Here is an 18,350-nt window from a genome sequence, read left to right on the forward strand (position 1 = left end):
CTAGAATACTATACATAAAACATCTATTATCATTATTTTGAATATTTAGAACACAATTCTTTTTTGATAAAATCTATTGAGGTAATTTTATAAAAGAAGAAGCGGAAAGAGGATCATATTTACTGATTTTAATTTCTAAGTGATGGTTTGGTTCAGAACATAAAGACCACCCTGATTTCTTAATTGCTATATTTTCTTGTTCAACTAAAATTTTATTAAATAGTTTTTCTATTATAGAATTCACATCTGTACTCGGTAAAATAATTTCGTTACCACTATTTACAAAGAATCGACATGTTTCTAAATCTACTGGTTTTACAAAAGTTGTAGCCAACGAAAAATTTACTTTAAATGCTGAATTATCTTGTTCCTGTTTTAATATATCTAAACAGTCTTTTCTTTTATTCTTTAAAAAACATCCACTATCCTCATTTAAATCAGTATCACATTTTAAAATATTTTTTTTAAAATTATTATTAAATAGAGTATCAGAATTGATAGTATTTGATTTAATCTTTTTTTTGCCATTTTTTTTAAAACTAACTCCTCAAAGTTACTATAATAATTCTGAACTGAGTTTTTATAATATAATATTAATATTATTATAAAATGTGTTACTTACAAAAGAAAACAAAACTACACTAATAATAAACCACACTAATAATATAAACCACACACACAAAAAATATCTGAACTTTACGCTTCAGACGGCAAACAGGAAGTGATTACAAAAAAACATGTCGGTCAGTCTTTTATACCTGTGTGATTGCATTGCGCAATATTACGCAATAGGTATGAGTCATGCTCGGGGATTCCCCTCTTTTTTTATACCTTTGTAATTGATTACATTACGTTCAGGATTCCTATCGTTGAATGACAAGTTATTGTCTGTTAAAGAGAAAACTAGCTCAATGTTTTTTAAAATCCGGATGAATGACGTAATGAGAATTATCTACATATGGCGGAAGTTATTATGTAACTGATAACAACACACGGAAGTTTCGCATTCCTCTACAATCTTTAAATAATCACTGCTATGTTCAAATATAGGTTAGAACAAGTTCACTCCTTAAAAGAATCTTTGCTATAGGGTTCGAATGTATTATCTGTTATGTTCAAATAAGGGTTGAAAAATGAGAACGAGTACACCCCCCGTAGTCTTATGTGTGCTATGTGTTGTTGGAAAATAAGCCATGTTCTTTTATTAGCTGTGCTATGTATTATCTGTTGTGCTGTGTGTTCATAGTCTCAGTGTATTCTATGCTATGTTAAAATAGGGGTTGGAGAACGAGATCACCCTTTAAAATGGACTATGTTTAATCTTCGGTGGAACGAATACACCCTCATTATTGTCTTAGTTTTATGTAATTTCTACTAGGGGTTGAAAAATGTGCTCATAAAAGAGAACGAGTACACCCCTTAAAAGGGAATGAATCTTACGTATTCTCTGGTCTGCTGTGTGTTCATTGTCTGAGTGTAATTTCTGCTATGTTAAAATAAGGGTTGGAAAAGGGAACGAGTTCACCCCCCTAAAAGACCATGGGTTCAAATAGGGGTGGAAGGTTGGAACGAGTCTTATGTATCTGCTGTGTGTTCGTAAAAACGAGTACACCCCCGCTATGTTATGTAGTCTCTGTCTGATGCGCTATGTTGAAATAGGGGTTGGAAAACGAGTACACCCCTAAAATGGAGGATGTTGTGTGTTACGTAGTCTCAGTGTAATTTCTGCTATGTTAAAATAAGGGGTGGAAAATAAGCCATGCTCTGTTCTGTGTTCATAATCTCAGTGTAATTTCTGCTATGCTCATAAAAGAGAACGAATACACCCTTGCTATGTTATGTGTTATCTGCTCTTCTATGTGTTCGTAATTTCTGCTATGTTAAAATAGGGGTTGGAAATCACGCCATGCTCTTTTATTAGCTGTGCTATGTATTATCTGTTGTGCTGTGTGTTCATAGTCTCAGTGTAATTTCTGCTATGTTAAAATAAGGGTTGGAAAATATGCTCATAAAAGGGAATGAATACACCCTTGTTATGTTAGGTACTCTTATGTGTTATCTGCTCTTCTATGTGTTCGTAATCGTATGTAATTTCTGTTATCTTAAAATAGGGGTTGGAAAATATGCTCATAAAAGAGAACGAATACACCCCTTCTATGTTTCATATTCTTATCTGTTATCTGTTCTGCTGTGTGTTACGTAGTGTTATGTGTTATCTCTTCTTCTATGTGTTCGTAATTAACATAGGGGTTGGAAAAGTGCTCATAAAAGGGAACGAGTACACCCTTAAAAATGTGCTCATAAAAGAGAACGAGTACACCCCCTAAAAAGTGGTCATAAAAGGGAATAAATTCACCCCTAAAATGGAGGTCGTAAAAGACCGTGGGCTCACGGTGCACGGTGGTCATTTTCCCAGTGGCTCCTGAGTTGTTCTATTATGAGCCAGGTCTGTTCCAGATCGATCATTTTTCTACTACTATACTGATATATAATACTACATGAAGAATGTTTAAAGATTGTACGAGTCTGGGGGGGGCAGTCTAGGTGGCAGTCAAAGGAGCAGAAGTAGCTACTAGGGGGCGCTCGCCCCCCTTGCCCCCCTCTGGCGTCATCACTGTATTGTTATGTTTACTTTTTGAACTTAAGCACTTTCTGTACTTTTTGGTAGCATCTTTTACTTTCCCTTTCTGTATATATGTACTACTATGAGCAAAATAAATGACGCGTCTCTTTATTTTGAAGTTTTTTGAAAATATATCCGTTTTCTTTATATGTTCGAAATTTCGGAAGGTTTCCCCAGCAGGACAGGTTAATAACAAACCCGTTTTTAATATTTGTGTTAGATATTAGCTTAAAATAAAGAAATTAGAAACAAAAAACATTAAATCGACAGAAATCTCGAGAATTACCAACTCTGCTAAAGTGGGAAATTTTCAAGAACGCGAGGGAATTCTGCAGTTCAACACGAAGCAGCGACATCTATGCCATTGAGAGAAGCGTGGATTAGATCTACAAACGAAAATTTTAACGAAATATTTCTAGTATGTCTTATTATATGCATTATCAGTGAACTCCAAATATATGAATCTATGCTAAGTATTAACGTATAGATAGTGCAAATAGTGGAAATTACCTATGGAAAAAGACGAATTGTTAGCCCAATCGTAATGAAAAATCGTCTTTACTGTAGAACAGGTTCAGCTTACGTAAGATAGCAAGTAGCTCAGTTAGATAGAGCAACGAGTTTGTATACCGAAGGTAGACCGTTCGAATCCCGTGGAAGTACTGTTGTCATTTTTATCACTAAGGTTATTTTATTTATTTTTTATTTGGGAAAGAATCAAAATGTAACATATGTGTAAAACTCATGACGATACCAAAAAAAAAAAGTTTGGATATTTTGATAACAGATTTCCCTATTAAATGTTTAATTTTCTCTATAAATATTTGTCTTAAATTGAAATTGTTTTGAATTTACTACATAAGCAAAGTTGCCCGAAGGAGGAGAGCTCAAGTAATAGATATTCTACGTAAAAGCAACCTATTGTAGAATGATGATGCTTCTTACCTTCAGCACATAATCTTAACGTTAGAGAGTCAGAGAGAGAAAAATCCTGTTTTTCCTCCCCTATGACCACTCATCTTAAAGCTCTATCTATAATGATTCGTGTCACATAATTTCGGCTCTCCAAAGACATTCATATTTATTATTATTATTATTATTATTATTATTATTATTATTATTATTATTATTATTATTATTATTATTATTCCTGAATATGAGCCAGAGCCCACTCTGAAAAATTGCATCTGGCGTTCTGAGTGAAAGTTCTATGGGACTATTAGAAAAATATATTCCCGTTTCCAAGCTGATGGTAGAATTTCTTAAACAGTTATTGAATTACGTTCGAAAGCTAGGCGTAAATAGCGCCCCCGCAACAATGTGGCGTGGGGACCGCACAAGCTGCAAGGCCAAAAAATATACAGAAAGTACGCCGGGGCGGAGCAGGCCAAATTTTCACACGAGCCAAGTGACTTTTTGGCGCCCTTTCCCTAGTAGTAGCCTATATTTTACATTTTATCATAGTGTTTTTAATAGTTTAAACCAGGAGCGTCATTTCAGATTTTGCTTTGGGGGGGGGGGGCAAGACCTCTTGATATAAGTAAAATTTCGCGTTTTTCACTGATTTACTACTATTCTAATGATAAAATCTATATACATCTCAAACTCAGGGGGGGCAAATGCCCCTCCCTGCCCTCCCTAAATGACGCCCCTGTTTTAAACCCATTTTCAAAAAGAAATCCATTACCTAGGAAAACTTCACAAAGAATATGGCCCGCTATAAACAATACCAACTCCACCCCCTCTGGTCTAGTGGCTAGCACGCCTGCCCTCTGTGGTACCGGGTCCAATTCCCGGTGGATTACTGTTGAACGATAAAAGTGGTTCGGATTCCACTATAATTAGTATCCACATCTCCCTTGCCCATTAAGGCATAACCGTGGAACGCTAAACTCAAGCAAACAAACAAACAATACTTAATTCCCGGCACTCTTTATTCTACATGCCATCTCTCAATTTTTCGATACAGCCCCCTTAGTACTATGAAACTCTCTTCTTCCATAGTGAAATGTAAAAAGATCATATAATTGCCACTACTTTACAAGAATATAAACCAAAAACGTCAGTAGAAAGCACATTGTAAAATTTACTTTTTGAGGCTCGTTTTGGTGCCCCTCTTTCTCTGGCACCCCGGGCAGTCGCCCGGCCCTTAGTCCGCCCTTGAAAGTACGGACGCATAACTAAGGACTGCGGAGGAGAGGTTAACCTTCATGTTATGCCACTGGTTTGACGTGTTTGAAATGTTCAGTAAGTTATCGGTTAGTGAAATAATTTCGACGGTTACTGATGTTTAAAGTTTAGGTAAGACAAAGCTACCTAATCAAATACATTTGATATCGCGATGTCACAATTTGATTTTTCCTCACATAAAAAAGATAAAAACAATAGTAATAAAAACCCTTACTCGTACTGGGCTCCTAACTAACTAACAACCTAATTCTTACAGACTAGTTGCTCTGACCAACTGAGTTTCGATTTCTTACGCGAAAGAAGTCTGTTATATTAAGAGGCATGCTTTTCATTATCAAAACTGTTCGAAGTAATACGAACATGGCTTAAGAACAGAGACGGAACTGAATTACCACTCGATTGACCTTGAGGGCAAATCACCAAAGCGTAGCTATAAACGTAAGTTCCAGCATGCATTTCTCTGGAGTTGTGTTCAGTATTCCTATCTGCCAGTCATGCTTGTTCGTAGGAGTAATATGTTACAAACCTAACCTTTCGATAGAGCACAATGACAGAGAATCAGAGGAAAGAAACTTTTGCCATTGTGAACGTGGGATACCACACTGTGCAATAAAACTGACGCGTCTCCTTGAAGTGATATTTCATCGAAAATAACTCGTTTTCCTTTATATAGTCTATCCGAAGTTTTTGAGGGTTTCAAAATGAGGAAATGTTACTGACAAACAAGAACGCATTTAGGGGTGGGTCTAGGGGGTCCGGACCCCCTCTGAAACCCCAACTTTTCTGTAAATTTAGCCTAAGTTTGGGGATTATCTTTTAAAATTTTATTATAATTTATCCTAATATTGAAGTCGGACCCCTCCCGAAATAAATTACTGCATACGTGTCTCTGACAATTTTCAATATATTCGTTAAATAATAAAGTAAAATAACTAAATTAGGAGCAAAAAGCTTTAACACGGGCTAACTTTTGTCTACTGCCAATATTGCTAGAAGGGATATTAATAGCAAAAACTGCTAGTCAATGCTAAACCTTGGAACGTCATCCCGAACAATTCTATTATTAAGAACTACATATGAAACATGTTATTAAAACTTATCCAGCTTTTATCTGGCATGAAATTATTATATACACCAAAATTCACTCTCCTAAAATGTGTATCTAAACAATGTACGAAGCAATGAAAATTTTTTATCGAAATATTTGGGCAGGAAACTCTAACAGCCAGCCATTTTATTTAAATCGTAATAAACCCTGTAACCGTACGTTAACGTGAGGACAAAGCTTGGTCCATTGGTAAATTGTTTGAAGAATAAAAACTCAATGTTCGTAGGTTCGAATCTATCCAGTCACCACAACATTTTATTCTTATGTGTAACGATGAAATAAGAAAAAAATGTATAACCGTTAAGTCAAAACTTCAACCAAGTCTGAAGAGAACAATACTAAAATAGTAACACAATGACGTCAACCAAAAATTATTTCATGTAGCGTTTGGACGAAATTACAGCTGTTAACAATTGCAGAAATAAAAACAGACTGATAGCTGTAATGCAATCTAGACTTCTGAATGCATTTACTTCCTGAAAACTTCCGTCTCGTCATTGGTATGCCGTTAATCATTGTAAAACCTTTCAATTGGAAGTGAAATGACACAAACTAAAACAGTTTTAAATCAATAAATAATGTCTATGTGTAAAAGTAGGTGTCTTTTATCTGTAGTTCTGAGTTCCTTTTACTTTGAAGTGACAAATGAGAGAAGAAAGTATGGTGTTCGAAAAAAATCAAATTTGACATTTCAACGAATTTACACGTATTATAGCCCCTAACACCGAAAAAGTTATTTTTCGATACATGTCTATCTGTTCGTCCGTCCGTTCGCTACACTTTTCTGTGCACTCGCCTAGAGGCCATACCGTTCAACTTATCTGCACCAAATTTTAGTTTAAGATTTTCATGGTATTTCCTATAGTTTTTTTTATTTCCCTCCTACTCCCAAAACAAGGGTAGTTTCCTGTACGATGAAAATAGAAAAAAGATATTTTCTCATAACTGGCTCTAACGATCTTGTTTTCTTTCTTTTTTTATAAATCAATATTTAATTAGCAACCCTATTTTGTGGTATAAGGCATTTATCTGAGAAAAATCTACAAGGGGTAGTTTATACTAAGGGGGTGAGTTTTTTCTCAGTGATTTTCTCAAAATGGACTCAAATGTTTTCGTTCATATTTCATAAATAAAGATTTCATTAATAACTTATCAATATGGCATAACTCGTTTGTCCTTAAAAAAATGCGAGGGGTAGTTTATTCTTGGTGGAGTGTTGTCTGGGCGATTTTCTCAAAAACGACTCAAAAGAGTTTATTCATATTTCAAAAATAAATATTTCGTTAATAACCGAACAATATGGCAAAACTCATTTGTCCTGAAAAAATATGCGAGGGGTAGTTTACTCTTGAGGGTGTTTTTCCTCCACGGTTTTCTCAAAAATGAGTCAAGCAATTTTGTTCGTACTCAGAAATAAATATTTCATTAAAAACCTAGTAATATGGAATAACTCGCTTACCCTGAAAGAATCCTCAAGAGATAGTTTATTCGGGGAGTTAGTTTTCCCTCACGATTTTCTCAAAAATTACTCGGACAATTTTATTTATAATTCATAAATAAGTATTTCATTAATAACCCTATATTTTAGTATAAGTCATTTCTATGAAAAACAATTACAACGGATAGTTTATTTTTGGGGTCAAGGTTATTTCCCCGACAATTTTCTCGAACGACAGGCGAGTTTGTTCAAATTTCGCAAATAAATATTTCATTAATAACCAAAAGTATATCTTAACTCATTGTTCGAAACAATTCACAAGAGGTAGGTTACTCTTGACGTGTTCTTTTTGAACGACTTTCCCAAAGTGACTCATTTGATTTTTTTCATATTTCATAAACAATGATTGCATTAATTGGTCTATTATATGTCTAATGAAAATGTGCTCAAAGTGTGAGTTAGTTTTGTAGTGTGGATTTTCTTCAATCGAAGTTTTTTATTCGATAATCTGACATTCGATGTATTTGAATAATACGATAACTTTATTCGTATTATCCAAATACACACTTCAGTAACAACTGCGGCCTAACACAGTTAAGAAATTGAATTGAAAAAGTTTAGTGCGGTGGCCCTGTAATTGAATATTTTTTGAGAAACTCCCTAGCTTTTTGTGGTAAACTTAGGCTTTTCTTTTTCGAGCGACAAAAGAGAGAAGAAAATATAGTGATTGTGAAAATAATATCAAATTCAGATTTCAACGGATTTACATGTTTCATGGCGTCTACATACCGAAAATGTGACTTTTCGACACCCCTCCTTCCGGTCCGTCCGTTCGGCACACTTTTATATGCACTCGCCTAGAGGCCATACCGTTCAACTTATCTACACCAAATTTTAAACTTAGGGTTTACTTAGTATTCTTACAGGAGCTTTTCCATTTTTTCCTACCACCTAAAATAAGTGTGGTTTACAAACAGCCGAAAATCGAAAAACGCTATTTTCTCAAAAATGGTTTTAACAATTTTGTTTATTTTTCATTAATCAATATTTAATTAACAACCCTATATTGCAGTATCAGATATTTCTCTTAGAAAAATTTACAAGGGGTAGTTTATTCTTGGAGGTGACTTTTTCTCGACGATTTTCTCAGAAAAGACCCTGGCGAATTTTGTACACACTTCATAAATAAATATTTGACCTTACAACATGGTATAAGTCAATTGACCTGAAAAATATATGAGTAGTAGTTTATTCTTGGACTTGAATTTATTCTCAGTGAGTTTCTCAAACACGACCAGTTGGCAACCCTGTATCTCGACAACGAAGCTGAATTCGAAAACTGCAAGAGGACCATTTGTCTCCTTTTGATGTCACGAATCACCTCCCGAAGTTTGTGGACATCTTTCAGGTTCACCCTTAATGAAGCTTCTTTTCGAAAAGTTAACTATTAACTTTAGGCATTGTTTATCTTTTTTTAAATCACAAATGTCGTTATTAATTTTAAGGCAGAGAACTACTTCTGAGAGAATAGATCTTGAAAGATAATATTAAAACTTAGACTTTTGTTTTCGAGACATTCCAGACAAGACGAGACATTTTACAAGCTATCTCGTGTCCAAAACATTTGCCTCGTATTATCTTGGATGTCACAAAGCGCGTCTTGTCTCTTTCTCGAGACATGTCTTATCTCGTGCGCATTCGTTAACACTTGGAAAGGATTATCTTTCTACTCAAAGCATTATTTTTATAATGGTTGCATATTTATGATAATTGCTGTCCACATAAATTACAGTCCTTTCAGTTCAATTAATTTTTATTATTATTATTATTGAAATTGCAATATCTAGTTTAACGTTGGTCGATTGTGCACCTACGCTAAGGGAGAATGATGATGAATGAAATGGTGAAATGAAGAAAGTGGGAGGAAAATGGAAAATCTCAAGAAAACACATACCCATGCACACGGTATTTGTCCACCTCAAATTTCACTTGGCGCGAAGTGGAATCGAGCCACGGACCCCATGCACCAAAGGTGAATTCTCTATTATTATTATTATTATTATTATTATTATTATTATTATTAATAATAATAATAATAATAATAATAATAATAATAATAATAATAATAATAATAATAATAATAATAATAATAATTGTAGCGAGCTCAACGGGTTTCAACCGTTCGACTTAAATAACGTTTGGATGCCTATTCGTTCGTCGGCTCCATGAGAACTTCTCATAAAAGACATTTCATTTTAATGAAACTAGTAAGTGCCTTCTTTTAGCTCTGCGAAGTAACTATTGCTTGGAATATGAATCTGCAAAACATAAGAGGTAAAATTAACCAAATGGTGCAAGTTTCCACTTATATATACAAAACAATTTTGCAATATCAACTACGTGAATCTTGTCCCATAAAGAAGCCGAAACCCCTACACCGAAGAGCCCTCCGAGATTTGATCATTGTCCACACGGACTGAAATTGTCATTTGAAGCCAAGGCTTTAATATGAAGCCAATAATTTCTTTAAAATAGACGGAAAATTCGGAAGTTATAAGCATTTTCATATTTTTGCCTTTTCTTATAAGGGAGCCATAGCCTCCTATACTGAAGAGCCCCCCCCCCCCCGGAGATTTGATCATTGTCCACTCGGACTGAATTTGTCATTTGGAACCAACACTTTAATACGAAGCAAAATATTTCTTTAAAATAGACGAAAAATTCGAAAGTTATAAACATGTTAATAATTTTGCCTTTTCTCATAAGGGGGCCGTATTAGCCTACACTGAAGAGCCCCACGAGATTTGATGATTGACCACTTGGACTGAAATTCTCATTTGAAACCACAACTTTTAATATGAAGCCAAAAATTAAACTTTTACATCAATTTAAACTGACTGGGTTCCGGTTCCCCCCACTATTGTTTAGTTTAGTTAAGTGGTAATTTGTGACAGCTTCACATCATCAAAAGAATGTTTCACTTCAACTCCCCTCCCCCAGGAGTTCGTGCTGGATCCACCACTGGAATCAATAGACACTCTTCCTATTCTTTTTGTCACCCTTGATTGTGTAGGGGCTCCCTCGTACAAATAAAGAAGCGGTAATATTACAATCAAGGGGCGCTATATATTAGGTATTTTTTTAGTTACCTACCCCTAACCGCACAGGGCCATCTTTCGTAGAATAAAAAATATTACGTGATATTCCAATCATGAAAGGGGAGAGGATGCTGTAAATATATTTCTTATTCATTTTGTCTGTCCTGCTTATCAAAAATTACTTTCTGTTGGAAGAGTACTGAAATGAGAGGGGCAAAATAAAAAGTCGTACCCCCTCCTACATGGTTGCTTAAATAAGTACTAAAGAAAGCATTTTAAACTAAGATATTTAAGATTTAAACTAGGAAACTAAGATATCCTTACATTATGTAAGGATGGCATATTCAGGAATATTATTATTATTATTATTATTATTATTATTATTATTAGTAGTAGTAGTAGTAGTAGTAGTAGTAGTAGTAGTAGTAGTAGTAGTAGTAGTAGTAGTAGTATTTGAATGTTTTTGGAGCACCGAAATTTTGTGAGACGAACAATGATATGTAGAGGTTTAAGATGGATGGTCATAGAGGAGGAAAAACCAGGATTTTTCTCTGTCTGACTCTCTAACGTAAAGATTATGTGCTGAAGGTAAGAAGCATCATCATTCTACAATAGGTTGCTTTTACGTAGAATATCAATTACTTGAGTTCTCCTCCTTCGGTCTACTTACCTTATGTAGTAAATTCAAAACAATTTCAATTCAATACAAATACATTGTAAAACTTTTCCGTAATTAAACATCTAGGGAAAATTAAACATTTAATAGGGACATCTGTTATCAAAATATCCAAACACGTAGATAGAAGAGTATCTAGTGAGAAATATTGTAAAACTTTATAAAATTCTCCAAATTAGAATTAACATTTACTGGGAAACATTCGTTATGCGCCAGCGAGCATATGGTGAACAGTGAGCACAGGGGAAATAATTACGAAACTGTTTGCAAACAAAATTAGGGACGCTAATGCAAGTGCGACAACGGCATTTTTTCTTTTTTTGGTATCGTCATGAGTTTTACACATACGTTACAATTTAATTCTTTCCCACATAAAAAAATAAATAAAATAACCGTAGTGTAGAGATAAAAATGACAACGGCACTTCCATGGGATCGAACCCGCTACATTCAGCATACAGACTCATTGCTTTAGCTAACTGAGCTATTTCTTTTTTTACGTGAACTGAGCCTGTTCCGGTAAAGACGACTTTTCATTACGATCGTCCTACCAATTCGTCCTTTTCCATAGATAATTTCCACTATTTGCTCTATCTTTATGTTAATACTTAGCATATATTCATATATTTGGAGTTTGCAGATAATGCATATAATAAGACATACTAGAAATATTCGTTAAAAGTTTAGTTTGTAGATTTAATCCACATTTCTCTCAATGACATAGATGTCGCTGCTTCGTGTTGAAATGCAGAATTCCCTCGTGTTCTTGAAAATTTCCCACTTTAGCAGAGTTGGTAATTCTCGAGATTTCTGTCGATTTAATGTTTTTTGCTTCTAATTTCTTTATTTTAAGCTAATATCTAACACAAATATTAAAAACGGGTTTGTTATTAACCTGTCCTGCTGGGGAAACCTTCCGAAATTTCGAACATATAAAGAAAACGGAGATATTTTCAAAAAACTTCAAAATAAAGAGACGCGTCATTTATTTTCCTCATGGTAGTAAATGTAAGGCGCACACAAATGATAGAAAAAATTTATTCGAGCAAAGCACATCTCTTTACAATGAATTAAGTAGAAAGTTCATTAAATATGAGAGAAACTAGTTGCAAAAAAATATCAATAAATAGATCAAGATATTTAGAATATTTAATGTATAATAAATATACATTATACACGATTAATGTAAAATAATCATTGAAATTAACAATAAAGCAATTTAAAAAAAAAAGCATAATTAAACAAGAAATAAAGCATAATGTGGGTTGCTCTAACAATTAAGTTGTATGAAGACGAGAAGAAAACGAAAGCTGATTCCTTAACGAATTTCGTTGATCTTCTTTGTGTCTACAAAAACGCATACCAAGTAACCTACAAGCTAGGTATCATCTCTGTGATTATATCAGTTTCTAGTGCTACATGTGAAAGGTCATTCTCTTCTTTGAAAAGATTAAAGACTTGTATACGCAAGTCAATGACTCATGATAGGTTGAAAAACTTTGTGTTACTTTATATTGAGAAGAAAATTGCTAAATCGTTAAATCTTTAACAAGTTGTGGATATGTTTGCTGCTGCCCACACGAATAGAAAGATCCTCTTCAAGTAGAGGCATGAACCTTTAAGTTATTTTCTTTACCTGTAAAAGTGTATTTGCTTCCACTTAAGTCAACCAGCTACACATATTTTAAACGCCATGATTAAATAACTATTTACTTATATTAGAAATCAATTGCATTAATAATTCCTAGTTGTTTGAGGTACTAAATTCTTATATTTTCACTGTTTTCCAAAGAGTAAAATCATGAACAATAAAGATGGAAACATTCACCTTGAATACACACACACACACACACACACACACACATATATATATATATATATATATATATATTGGAGATGTCCCCCTCAAAATCATCTTGGGCCCTTCATTGGCCCCCCCTGAAAAAAACTCTAGCTACGCTACTGGACACCATGCACCAGAGATGAATTCTCTACCACTGAACCACCGCGGCCCTGCTTGGGCTTGGTCGTCCATATCCAATCTCTCTTTTGGCGTTGCTTAAACAACTTCTAGTTTTGTTCTAAATCCAGACTCCATATTGGCGTAGATATTAATATTACAGTCGATTGGTAAAATCAATCTTCCACATTTAAAAATTAAAGTACACACAAGTAGAAAAATAAGCATTTATCATAAAAACACTAGCTGCAAGTGTTCAAAATAGATTTATGGTTTCTATAAAATCAATTGAAAATTGCTGTTTTTAATTAGGCAGCTAGTGAAAAACAGCAGCTTTCGACTCCAGCCGAGTTTAAACTCAACCTAAACTCAGTTGACCAAAGTGAACTGACCCGACCCGACAACCCGACCCGATAACCCGACCCGAGCTGACCCGATTGACCCGACCCGACAACCCGACCCGATAACACGACCCGAGCTGACCCGATTGACCCGACCCGACAACCCGACCCGAATAACCCGACCCGACAACCCGACCCGACAACCCGACCCGACAACCCGACCCGACAACCCGACCCGAGTTGACTCGATTGACCCGACCCGTCAACCCGACCCGAGCTGATCCGACTGACCGGACCCGACAACCCGACCCGATTAGCCTGACCCGACAACCCGACCCGAGCTGACCCGACTGACCCGACCCGATAACCCGACCCGAATTGACCTGACCCGACCCGTTTGAGAGCACTACCCCAAAGTTTATTTGAGGCTGATGCCAATGAGTACCGTAATAATAGTTTAATGCCATACGGTTGTTTAATTAACCAGTCTTAATTCTTTGAATTTGCCTTATGTCGTTTTCCTAAGGAGATCGTGCCCACTCTTTTCGGTCACCGATGATTGCCAAGGAGAAAGTACTTCCGGAAGTTACAGGTGAAACAGGATCTCAAGAACTGACTTCGACCTCTTCTTCCAGGATCTAGAATGCTTGCTGTATTTGAAGTTCGCTAGTGTCGACAATGCAAAGAATTTCTCTTTCTCGTTGACCACAGATTCGACGTGGGGTTGCGGGAACTTTGCGCCCTACCCAAAAAAAAAAAAAAAAGGAAAAATGCGTCCGCTATATATTTGCATCGGGATGTTTGCGCCCTACAGCTCATTTTTATATCGTGTAAAGTAGCTTTCCCTCACACTTGAACAAGACTTGGGTCTATCAAAAAAGTGAACCAAACCTGTTGTTCCTTTTTCTGGCGTGTTTACAAGCTCAAGCAGGAAACTCTTTCCCTTGTCATTTCTATTATTATTATTATTATTATTATTATTATTATTATTATTATTATTATTATTATTATTATTATTATTATTATTATTATGCCTTGATAACATTATGCAGGGAACCCTTCCTCTAGTCATTTATTTTTATTGTGCCTTGATAAAATTATGTGGGAAACTCTGTCCTTTATCATCGTTTGTTACTTTTAATAAGAAATTGTTTCCCTTTTCACCCTTGTTACATTTTTTTTTTTTTAATGCTGCAATATTTCCTGACCTTTCCTACTCAAGAAAACAAGAATTCTCTGTTCGTGTCCTTCATCCAGCAAAAGAAAGTTTGAATTGTCGTCAATCCTCAGTTTTTTTTCTTTCGTCTTGAATCCGGGATTATGATTATTAGATTTCTGGGCTGTTGGCATCTAAGGCCACTTAGCCCCTCACGCGCAGTACATGAGGGATGATGTTCCTCGGCGAGCACACTATCCGATGAAAGGGAAGGAAGAAAGAATTGGGAAAGGAAGGAAACGGCCTGGGATCATTCTGCTAGATACCATCCCAGCATTTGCCTGGTGTGAATGAGGGAAACCCAGGAAAAACCTCACTCAAGATGGCTGACCTGAAAAAGCTGTTACACTTTTCGACCGAGTGCCCCACCGGGAATCGAGTCCGGGACCGCTCGCACCAAAAGGTGAAAGCGTTAGCGACTACGCCACGCGGGACTACAATCTTGAATTTGGGTCTCGAAGGCCCAAATTCAAGCAGTATCTTCAGCTTTTGAAGCAGTATCTTCTCTAGTATTATCTTTTTTTTAATGCTTCTTGGTTGAGTATTCGAATTTTGAGACCTTCCACAACAAAATTATTTTTAAAAAAAAACTCATGTCTGTAATGCTCTTCCAATGAAATAAAATTATGCTCATCAGTATTTTCAGAGATTCCCTTGGGCATGTTTTCTTCCTGGGTAGTCTTACTCTTTAGAGCCAAATTTTGATATTTTGCTAGCATTTAATAAAATTAAATTATTTTCTTATGACTTCTTAAGAATTATAACCATTCAGACCATAGTTTCTCAAGGGTCTTAAATACCTTAAGGATTAAAGACAGTGGCCTCCCTTCAACAGCACTTTGAGACTTACAACTGAACTCTGATTGACGTATCCATGGCATAATTTGCTAGGACCGTGTGGCCTAATGGATAAGGCGTCGAACTTCGTATCCGAAGATTGTAGGCTCGAGTCCTGTCACGGTCGAGAGTGTTTCTTTTAACATTGTAAGAATGTCTTGTTTTAGAATGCTACAGATGGTTACCTAAATAATGGAAACGCGAATAAAATCCAACATTCCATATTAACATTGATATGAGACAAGTACTAGATCTAGTACAGCTCCAATTCACCGTAAAATAACGATAAAGAATCATATATGATTTTCAGAGGAGCATAGTACCATTTCTTATGCATTAGAGTACTCAATTCCATCAGTGAGAATGGAGTAGATTATCTGCTCCAGAGTCTTAGCTTCAGAACTAGGGTTGCACACAAGACGAGAAATTTCTCGATGGTAATACTGGTTTAGCCAAGTCTTAGGTCTCACATATTGTTTTGTTTGTGTGTTCCATGAGTCATAGTAAAAAAAAAAAAAAAAAAAAAAAAAAGATATAAAGTGATTGTACGAACCCAATGAAGATCAACAGTTGAAAGATACACATACAGGGTGGCAGCTCATTGCATTTTATATATTTTTTTATTCTTATGCATCAGGTAGACTTGTTTCTTTATTATTTGTTCTTAATGTGTTTTTACTTATATCTTAAGCTCGGAACAGCCGAAGCAAATAAACTTATAAACTAGAATGCTATATTTGATCAATGCAGGTTTGTATAACTACTTTTGAGCCACCTTGTATAACAGAATGTACTTCAATAATGTAAATCAACCCTTTATGGACCTCTCGTTACGCAGAAGGATCCTGGTACCTTTTAGATGAAATTAAGGGAAAAAATCAGAGTATAAATATCGTACACAAATTTACAAAACAAGACGCTTTTCGAGAGCCGAAACGAAACAGGAAAGAAATCTTCGGGATTTGAGACGTACGAGAATTCAACAAAAATGTGCGAAACGAGATGGGAAGACCATATTTCTCGTCTCGTCTTTCCTCGTTATCAACATTGTTTACAACTGAGAATAATATTCAGATTTGCGTAGTTGTGTAACGATAACTATGCGGACATAATGCAAAAATATTTTTTCTGGTCTAAAATTATGCACGTCCTCAACTTCAAATTGAAGATACATTCAATTAGGCAGAGTGACTATAAACAGCGGGGGGAGGAGTGTTGTAATTAGTGACGTATGTAGAAGTTCGTCAAGGGAGGAGTTCAATGCTTCCAAATTCATATAATTTCAGCTTCTTTGTATATATATATATTAGGGATTTCAAATTCCGAAATTTTATTTTCCTGAATCCGGATTCCGGAAAATTTTGGCCGTCCCTAATATCTATATATCTATCTACCTACCTACCTACCTTAGAAAAATGCCAAACAAATTTAAATTTGCACGCAATTTGTAAGTTTTATATCGCACTCTGGCAGCCAAGAAATTATTATTATTATTTCATACAGTGAAATAGTAAACATTTTCTATGCATCACAAACAAGTATGATAATGAAAAGGAAAGTAAGAAAAAAAGTAAAGCAATTACATTTTTAAAAAGTTTTAAGTTTCATTTCTACAGAATGTTTAAGCTGGTCTATCCTGGAATGTGAAGAGTTGTTCTGCGTGCTAGTATTTGTCTCATATCAATGTTAATATGGAATGTTGGATTTTATTCGCGTTTCCATTATTTAGATAACCATCTGTAGCTCTGTAGTATTCTTACAAAACAAGAAATTCTTACAATATAAAAAGAGATTCGACCGTGACAGGACTCGAACCTGCAATCTTCGAATCCGAAGTCCGACGCCTTATCCATTAGGCCACACGGTCCTAGAAAATTATACCATGGATACGTCAATTAGAGTGCAGTTGTAAGTCTCAAAGTGCTGTTGGAGGAAGGCCACTGTCTTTAATCCTCAAGGTATTTAAGACCCTTGAGAAACTATGGTCTGAATGGTTATGAATCGTAAGAAATTATAAGAAAATAATTTAATTTTAATTAAATACTAGCAGAATATCAGAATTTGGCTTTGAAGAGCTAATACTGCCCAGGAAGAAAACATGCCCAACGGGATCTCTGAAGCAGTGTTGCCAGACCAGTCAGTTGGAAAAGCAGGAGATTCGAAGATAAAAAACAGGAGAAAGCAGTAGACACATACAGTGGTGGCGTTTGAATGTAAATCCGGGGGGGAATAAAATTTGCCGTTATTAAGAGGGCAGTAGTCAAAACAAGCAATCCAGAATTCTTTTCCAATGAACTACGTTGAGCAAATGAAAGTGAAAAGTCCCGATTTATATTAATATTATTTGATACAAACATGTGTGAAGTAAAACGTAGTGAAAGAGCAAAGTGGATAGGGAAAATGTCTTTTCATGCACGTAGCGATAACGTAGCTATATTGTGCAGTCACACGTAGAGATGCAAAAAAGCCGGCTTTTTTGAATCGATGGTTTTTTTCACATAAAAAGCCGGCTTTTTTGGAAAAAAACCGAGAATTTTGGAAATTTTGGCTTTTTTCATTTTCATGATTTTTCTATCCAAATAGCTTTCTTATAGTATATTCTATAGTTAGATAAGATTTCCACGACCTGAATGCCATATTTAGCTCTGTAATTCACCATCAAGATGGATGGAGCACATATTTTACGAATTAAAGCTAACATGAAGAATGTAGTATTTGAGGGCAATTTTACAGGTTATTTAACTTTATTTTAACTTTTGAGTTATCGACATTTTTTTTCCTTCTCTAGATCATTTTTGTTTGTCATCCGTGTTTCATTTCTAAGAGCTTAGTACTCCAGCTTCTAGCACGAAAGTTAAACTTAC

At 35.3% G+C, this 18,350-nt stretch overlaps 1 non-coding gene across 1 annotated transcript; it reads right to left on the reverse strand.

Annotated features, from left to right (window-relative positions):
• Window positions 1–17,280: 17,280 nt before the first annotated feature.
• On the reverse strand, window positions 17,281–17,353 carry TRNAR-UCG (transfer RNA arginine (anticodon UCG)). Its single transcript has one exon. It is a non-coding gene; the product is annotated as a tRNA-Arg (tRNA).
• Between the last annotated feature and the right edge of the window lie 997 nt (window positions 17,354–18,350).

Source organism: Thermobia domestica, chromosome 3 (genome assembly GCF_964235325.1).
Source record: "Thermobia domestica chromosome 3, izTheDome1.hap1.1, whole genome shotgun sequence".
In the NCBI taxonomy this organism is placed as follows: Eukaryota; Metazoa; Arthropoda; class Insecta; order Zygentoma; family Lepismatidae; genus Thermobia; species Thermobia domestica.